A 9,071-nucleotide genomic window follows, 5' to 3' on the forward strand; every position below is an offset into this window, starting at 1 on the left:
CTTTTCTCTTTCAGCTGCTGCATAATGCATACGTACAAACACTAATGGCTTTCTTAAATACCGATCCGCGCGAGTATCAAGAAATCAAAGATGTTTTACCATCTAAAAACCACACCCGATTAAAATAAAACCGATCCCGATCGAAAATAATTCAAAATTTGTAAAGTTATCAAATTAAAGGCAATTGTACCTATAAAACATGTATAAAATTAGATTTAATAAATTTTTAAGTTTATAACAACAAAAAAGCCAAATATAACAATACAATTACAGTATTTTCTTCTTTATATAATTCCGATCGGGATCGGTTTAATTTGGGAAAAATCGTAGATAATAGGTGAATTTGACTCCTTTTATTTCCTTCAATATACCTGTTCCCACCAATTTTATTAAAAGACTCAAAAGTTTGTACTTTGTATTCATAATAACATGAGGAAAAAATTCTGTCATGATAATGTATTGGATTTCATAACGTATCAAAATCGGATACTGAATTCAAAAAGTTACTTGCTAAACTCAATTTTGGACCACATTATTTTTTTCTAAAGAAATAAAATTTGGAATCTTATTCATTATAAAATAAAAGATAAGAGTCTTTTCTATAAATAATACTGATTTACACATCTAGCTCTTGGAGTATCTGTTACATATAAAACAAAATAAAAACGTAGTATTTTTTATACCTTAATGTTGACCTTTTTGCACTTAAAATTATACATTTACCAAAACTAGGACTAGAAGATCACTAAATTTTTTTTTTGATGTTGTCATGTGTGAATACTTGCTTAAAGAAGTCTACATGCAAAAAATAAATAAAATCCATGACATGCCATGTGCCACCTATTGCCTGGTTTTTCGGTGGACAGCCTCTTAATACCAATTATTTCTAAAATGAGGTAAATAATTGACAAACACGTTGATGAAACAAGAATATCTGCAGTCTCGTTCAAAGCCATCATTTCCTAGGTTCTGTGGCCGATAAATTGACCTTTTCAGCACATACACTTTATTATTGAGTCAAATGTCGACTGACGTTTTTCATACTAATTGTTTTCAATTATTTAAACACTGTATTGACGACGGATTTTTTCCGTTACTACTCCATACTGACATGGATAACAAGGCGGGTGTGACAGGTAAGCAGGGAGTGCTGTTGTGTCGGAGGTCCCTGTTTGCTCTGCTCCTAATTGATATCATTTTATGGAGTTTGATCTGTAATAATGTTTGTTATCTCAATAACCTTCATATAAAGATATAGGGTTGATCCAAAAGTAATATCACAGTGTCCAAATCTTTTATATTTAGCATCATATTATCAAATACAATATACCAAAAGATACATAATTATAAATCTAATAATGAACATTGAAAATTAAATTAAATAATGCTTAATTGAATTTATTTAAAAGATAACTAAAACATAGAGCACAGGGGGTGTCGCCGAGTCACAACGGAACGTCACGTTTAAAGTATATTTTTTTCTTTGAATGAAAAAAAAAAAACAAACCAATTAAAAAGATTCTAAAAAAGCACCTAATCTTCTTATTTTTAATAGAAACAATTCTCGTCATTTTTTGTTTTTAATTGAAAATCAAAAGACGGCATGCGTACCTTAGATCATAAACATCGTTGTTTTACTCTGTTGTATCAAACAAAGTGATTTTTGAAATGGGGAAAACGAATCGACAAGTTGTACTGCAGTTTTGCTTCTAAATATAGAAATCACAAGCGATAGTTACGTTAATTAGTCAGACTTACAGAATAAAGAATGTAAATAAAACATCTTAATAAATGGTTTCAGCAATTTTGGGCGGGTGAATGTTCACTAAATGATCAGCAGAGGACAAGAAAATCGAAAGATGGAAGATCAGACGGTTTAAACGTTCAGTGATGCCTGACGTTGTCAACAAAGACGTATAGAGTGAAATGTGAAGTTTTAAGTTTGTCTTATGCTACTGTTCATGACGAAATTGACAGAGGGCTTAACTATGAAGAATGTGAGTGTATCATGGTACTGAGAATTCTTTAAGAAAGTTGAATTGGTGAAAGTGTTTGCGAATCAAGAATATTTTTTGATGAAACGAAGAGGAAACGCTTAAAAGTATGACGGTACATATCCGTCATATGACGTTATATTTGATGACCGTCAAGCGAAAACCACCCTTATGTGCATTATGACGTTATCGAGAAAACGAGCGCTAAAGTTGACGTCATAAATGTTCGCCGCATTTTGCAAATAAATGCAGTGTGAAGACGCATCATTAATTATAATATTTCTTCATACAGTAAATGCTTATACATGTACTAAACAACTGTGACATAATGAGTAGTCGTAAGTATAATTACTAAAGGCCACTGTTTAGTATGAAAAAAAAAATAATGATTTACAGCAAACTGAAGGTGAAAATCCTTTGAAGTAGCGAATACCACGATCTTCGCCTTTATTTTCATTTTCGGGGAACATTTTCTTTTTACTTCTAAAACATAAATATGGGGGAGAAATCGCATATTATCTTTAGACTAGGGCAGCAACAAAATGGACATAGATCTACTCTTATTCAACATTATTTTTGTCACTATTTATTGATATTTTTCTATATTTATGATAAAAAGCAGAGAAAACCTAATCAAAGTGTGAAGCCAAGGCGTTGGATTTCATACAAAGGTGTGTAAGTTTATTACAATCTAAACAGCGTTATGTACCAAAAATCAAAAAATAGCTTGAAGAAATGGGGAGGCGGGTCACAGAAATTTTATCAGTATATAATTGAAGTTGGAAAACAAAGCCCTCAGTACAATTTGGCCGGACAAATATACATGTACTATAACAAATGAAAAAGTTCGTTTTGTTTTAGTTTCCTATTGCTTGTCAAGAATCCCCCCCCCCCCAAAAAAAAAGACATAAAAAATGAATCGCTTCCTATGTGTGTGAAATAATCTACATATGTTAAAAACGAAGGGATTAAGTAACCTGCATTATAATTATTTATTGTTACCTGGCAACAGGAAGCGTTCAGTATTTACCACTTCCTCCAAAGATTTTGCGGTAGATCTGTGTATATCTTATTTGCATGTTTTGCTATTTAGAGGGGAAAGTAGGAACTGTTACTTATTCATTCTATAAAATATTTGTTAAAATGAGTTAAAAAACCTTCTTTTTTTTTAATTTTTTAATCTGTTGGAAAAATAAGGCAACATTATGAATCCGATCAGTTAATCAAAGACGAATGCAGCCTACATGTTTTAGGAAAAGATATGAAATTATCATGAAAATGAAATCATTTAATCTCTTAATTGTGTTGTATCCGAGTACTACATGGTTTGGGGTGGATATAAGCAACTTATATTTTGATTAGGTTATAGAAATTAAATTGAGTAAATTCAGTGATTCAAATAAAACTTGAAACTGATGAAATATTTAGCATTTGGCTAATAACTCTATAATTAAGCTATTAATTTTAATGTTCATTTAATCAACCAATCAAACCACAATTACAATACTGTACCGTGAAACTAGCATCGTTTTTGAAAGGGGGGCAGCCAGAGAAAAAAATTAACTTACCTGAAAAAAAGTTGACAAGAAAAAAATGTCCAAACTCGAAAATCCTATTTCGTGTGTGTGTGTGGGAGGGGGGGGGGGGGAGGGGGATAAACCAGCAGGAAGTAGACATGCAATGGGATTAACACCATATTCAAGGCTGTTTGTACAACCCGCTGCACCCCTCTCAACAGAATTACGACAGGTGCATTATGCACTGGACTATTCTTATGAGCTTTCAATTCCGCTCCACGTGGCGTGCATGTACATGTATGTTATACTTAGTGCATGAACATACTATTACCGGTAGTATAATTCTCTCTCTCCTTCTTTCTTCTCTCTCTCTCTCAAAAGGAGCAAACTGCTCCAAAAAAGAATAAATTCATTTGGAGAAAAACCCACAAGGACAGAAAGTATTTATTTAATTTATGAGTGAAATAATATACTTTCTCTCTCGTTGCGGGTTCGAATCCCACGGCGGGACGTGGAGACCGGTCCTTCTGATGAGACCGTATAAACTGAGTTCCCGTGTCGCAGTAGGCACAGAATGCCCCTTATTAACAGACATAATTTCCGTATTCCAAATTTATTCAAATTCGTATACATGAGACACGGGAAAGATTCTCTGTGGCCTTATAAATTTAGATATCCTCAACGTTCATGTATCATCAATTCGCAACAGTTACTTTCATTCATCTGTTGACTCGACATACCATGATCATGAAATTGTTCAAATGTTTGTTCAATCACAAAATGACGAGAAAAAAAATTCTGAAACAAAAGAGCATTCAAACTATCAACCTGATCTGAACTGTGTATTCCTTTCTTTTTTTTTGGGGGGGGGGGGGGGTAAAAGTGTCTAGTATTAGTTGAATTTGAGTTTTCCGTCGAGATTTTACGATTTTAAGAACAAAGACCATATAAACCTCCACCCCTAAAAAAAGATAAACTGACAAAAATGATTGTAAAAAAAGAAACAAAACATATCGTGTCTCTTTTTAAGGGGGGGGGACCTGATATTTCTTCTAAAATGCTAAAATTATCGATCATAAAAAGTGACAATAACAATGTAATAAACAAAAATCACTTATGTAATGTCATTTGTTGTCCGAGGTGATTTATCTTGTGCAGTTTTTACAATAAAACATGGAAATGTGGGAACAAAAAAATTGACGTTTTCCGATAAAACACGGAGTCATGACGAAGAATTTGTATTTTTTATTTGAAAAAAATTCACTAATTTTTAGTCATTAAACAACTAGATATTATATATCATTTGAAAGAGGACAAAATTTTCTATCATAATCACTAAACAACTCAAAATGTCAAAATTTTCACTTAAGGGTGGTTTTTGCTTGACGGTCATCATTTATATGCGGCGACTAACATAAACGCACATTGTTTAAAATGCGATATTTTGGACAGTATACAACATATTCTTTTGAAAATTACAGGTCTGATTTTAAATAAATAAAATTTCCATCACATAAAATTTTGTTGCTTTACTTCGATTTATAGCAATTTTATCAAGTTGTGACATTACTTTTGGATTAACCCTCGTATATACACATGTATATGCTGTGACTTGAAAATAATGATATCACTAAGTCCAACACGTTTGTTTCATATTAACATAGAAAAGGGGACTATTGGAAACATAACAAAACGACTTTGTGATAAATTTACTACCTTTATCTGTTTCATCGTTAACTTCCCTTTTATATTCAGAATTATACAATTATCACAGCTAGCAGAAAAAATTCGATACCGTAAGCAGGAGCAAGCTCTACCTATAAACAATTTCTAAAACGAGGCAAGTTACTAACAATTAAGTTAATGAAACATGGATATCAACAGTCCCGCTTGTATTCAACATTTCATAAATTTCATTATGGACACAATGACAATTACAGCTTCTGATTTAGTTGAATGTTATCTGACTTTTCGTATTATATATTAGACCTTCTTTTTTTCCTGGGCATGACCATGGACACAGACAACATGGGATCAGGCCCCAAGACCATAAACTGAGAACAGACTTAAGTCAAAATTTCAATCCAGTATAACTTTTGACATAATTTGGATAATGGAACATAATTTTCAAAATATGTTGGAATTTAAATGTTATTCAAAATTGCAAAATTTTAAGCAAAATTAATAAGTGAAACTCAAGATATTAAAAATAAGAATTTTGACTTAAGTCTATTCTCAGTTAATGGTCTCAGGGCCTGATCTCACCATCATTCAGAGCTTTGCGCTGCTCCCTCTTTTTATTGTTTGATTTTACTTTACTCTATTATACAAAGCTTCATTTATAACCACCAGGAGACGACTTAAGATACGAACTACAAATTAATTTTTTCCTGCAGTTAAGAAAGATTTATTTGAAACAAATAGTAAACTATATTACACTTACTTCATAATATACATGCTGACGATAACATTCCTTCTCTCTCTCTCTCTCTCTCTCTCTCTCTCTCTCTCTCTCTCTCTCTCTCTCTCTCTCTCTCTCTCTCTCTCTCTCTTACATTTATCTGTTCAATAAAATCTATGACAGCACAATACTAATTTTGATGCATCTTTCCATCTTCTTGTCTAAGTATAATCACGGCCGGGAAATGTCTACAGACACATATAAAAATTAAAATAATCATAATAAAAATTACACATTAATATTGAATATTATCTGTCTCTCTCTGTCTCAATGTTGCATAATTTTGTCAAAGCGAAAATTGTATAAGATAGATAAAGCAACTATAATTATATGAATTGATATTTCACTTCTCAAACGAGTTAAAATTGATGTATATTCACAAAGATGTCTTGTTCTTGCAAATTTTTTTTGGATGTGTCTGCCAAGATTCGTCATGTGGATAAACAATTTTAGTATTTTCTTCATCATTATTTTTTGTTTCGCAATCCTTTATCTTGAAGGTAATATCAAAACAAAGTCGGACTTCCCATATCCATGGTTTTTCAGTTTTCTAGAAAGAAATATTATTTTTCTGAATGTTTCGAGACAAAAAACTATAAATCTAAGATGCATATTATCAGCCTTTTTCGTATTAAAATATTAGATAAGAGAATACATGTGAATTCTTACTTATACCCATATATGCGAAATTCAGTTATAACGAAGTTAGAGGGACCCTTGAAATTACTTTGCTATATCCGTATTTCCTTATGCCCGTAAAAGAAAGTCTTAAAATTTATATATCTGGGGGATCAAAGATGACTTTGCTATACCCGTAAATTCGCAATATCCGTGTTCGTAATTAACAAGTTTTCTTGTATTTATATATGGGGGAAATTATAATAATATATGCATGAACTTTTAACCTTGACTCACTCTGTACATGTTTTAGACGCCAAATCTGACAGTCACTTTCAGTTTACATCTATATATTTGCAAAGATATTCTCACCTTCAATCGGACTATTTTAATCTGACAATATATGATAAACTCTGATATATCAATATTTTTATGTTTATGGATACCTTGTTTGTAGTTTTTACAGTTATTATAGGATTTGTTCCAGTTTCCTTCCTGATTCGTTCTGTGATTTTTTAAATCTGTAATGAAAATATTTCACTGCACGAAATGAATGAAAAACAAAGATATAATTTACTTCTATTTTTGAAACGTGCTAACCTTGTACTTTGTGTTTCTGTTTGGTATTATCTTTCCTTTTTTTAAGAATTCTGAAAGAAAAGGGAAACATATATAATTGCAAAGTAGATTTTTGTTGATTTTGAGTAGTTGTGTGCTTATTATATATATTGAGTTCGAAATTGTCGTCAGCATCATCAAACAAACAAATCGGAAGAATTAGGCTTTTAGCGACACAAATCCAGTTTATCAAATTCTCCATATATAGTAAGGAGTCGACAAGGTATGTTATTGAAAGTAATGTCTAGTAAATAAATTTATGGAACTTTTTCATTTTCATCAAAGAAGGGGTTAATAAGTGGTTGGAAAAGAAGATTACGAGAACGGCTTTTGACTTAGAAGCTAAAAAATCAATTTCCAAAGTTTTCACAATAGTAAATCTAAGTTCCATAGTTTTTACTACAGTAAATCAAACTTCCCAAGTTTTCACTATAGTAAATCAAAGTTCGAAAGTATTTACTATAGTACATCAAAGTTCCAAGGATTTCACTATAGTAAATGAAAATGTTTCGTTTTCACAATAGTAAATCAAAGTTCCAAAGCCTTTACTAGAGTAAAGTTTCAAGTTCTCACTATTGCAAATCAAAGCCCGAAAGCTTTTACTTTGTTACTATTGTAAACTATAGATAATTGTAATCTACTATTTTAGTACTTTTATTAGGGGAAGTCTAATATTTATGACCCAATATTTCAATTTTTTGTTAACCATAGTACGTTTTATTGCTTTTTAAGAGTTATCGAGAAAGCACTTATTTATTCGCCTTTTTTTAATCGGCATAAAATCTAGTGAGTCAGTTCTAATGCATAACTATATGTTGTCATGAGATAGTAATACCCGAACTAAGGTGTTTGCCTCTAAATACACACTACTTTATATTGCGCTTTCCATGGAAAACGTCAAAATATAATTCTGTAATTATCACACATGCGCAGATCTAGAGGGGGAGGTCAGGGCCCTACCCTGGAATTTGCAAGGTTATTAAATTTGTATATTAAAGGAAGAAAACAGTTACCTTGGACCCCCCCTCGGAAAACGCAACCCCCCTTGGAAACACAAATATGTAATTGGTATGAAAAGTTCCCCCCCCCCCCAAAAAAAAGAAATAGCTTTTTGAAGATATAGCGAGATACTTGTTTTTGCTTAGTTGTACTTTTTATTAAGACTGGGGTGCCCCCCTACTCATGGAAAAAAATCTGGATCCGCTCCTGTCAAAATACATGTATTCGTCCAAGTGACCATGTGATCTATGAGCCTCTTATATATATTTCGTATACTCAAATCATAACCAGTCTGATATAAGAATTTAATGAATGATGTAAATTAGATTCTGATAAATATATTTGCACATGATTTGACTTTTTCAAATTTATTTTCTCAACAACATAAAATATTATAATAGTACTAAGGGTTTTTGATGAATTTATCAAAATTTGCAAACTGCTTTTTTTAGTAATTAGTCAAGCAAACCAAAAAAAACCATTGAAAATACAACCCAATGAACTTGTCAATGGCCAATTGGCCATCCCTACTCCCCACAAACACCACAAAATTCCCTCCCCCGGCAAGTGCTGGTGTCTCCATATGAGTGAAAAATTCTCGAGAGGGACGTTAAACAACATACAATGAATCAATCAATATCATATTTTTAGATATCACTATTCGGCACACGTCGGCCGATTCGCATTTCATCTAATACACATGTATGAAGGCGACGGAATTAGCTAAAGTTTGCCGAATGAGATAGAACATGCTGATGCATGGTGTAACAGTTAAAATCAGTTTGTGTTTAAATTGGATTATATGGATTATATTTCATGAAGTTGACATGACCTATGACAGTCGGTTAGTACATGTTTTAATAT

The 9,071-nt window shown here is 32.0% G+C and overlaps 1 long non-coding RNA gene across 1 annotated transcript; it reads right to left on the bottom strand.

Annotated features, from left to right (window-relative positions):
• Positions 1–5,890: 5,890 nt before the first annotated feature.
• On the bottom strand, positions 5,891–7,231 carry LOC134232397 (uncharacterized). The gene is made up of 3 exons (XR_009984764.1): positions 7,191–7,231; positions 7,037–7,111; positions 5,891–6,522 (listed from the first exon to the last, which is right to left on the bottom strand). It is a non-coding gene; the product is annotated as an uncharacterized LOC134232397 (long non-coding RNA).
• Positions 7,232–9,071: the final 1,840 nt, after the last annotated feature.

The sequence above is a fragment of the Saccostrea cucullata genome, unplaced genomic scaffold (genome assembly GCF_032062105.1).
Source record: "Saccostrea cucullata isolate Sc308-1 unplaced genomic scaffold, CSIRO_AGI_Scuc_v1 ctg586, whole genome shotgun sequence".
Lineage (NCBI taxonomy): Eukaryota > Metazoa > Mollusca > Bivalvia > Ostreida > Ostreidae > Saccostrea > Saccostrea cuccullata.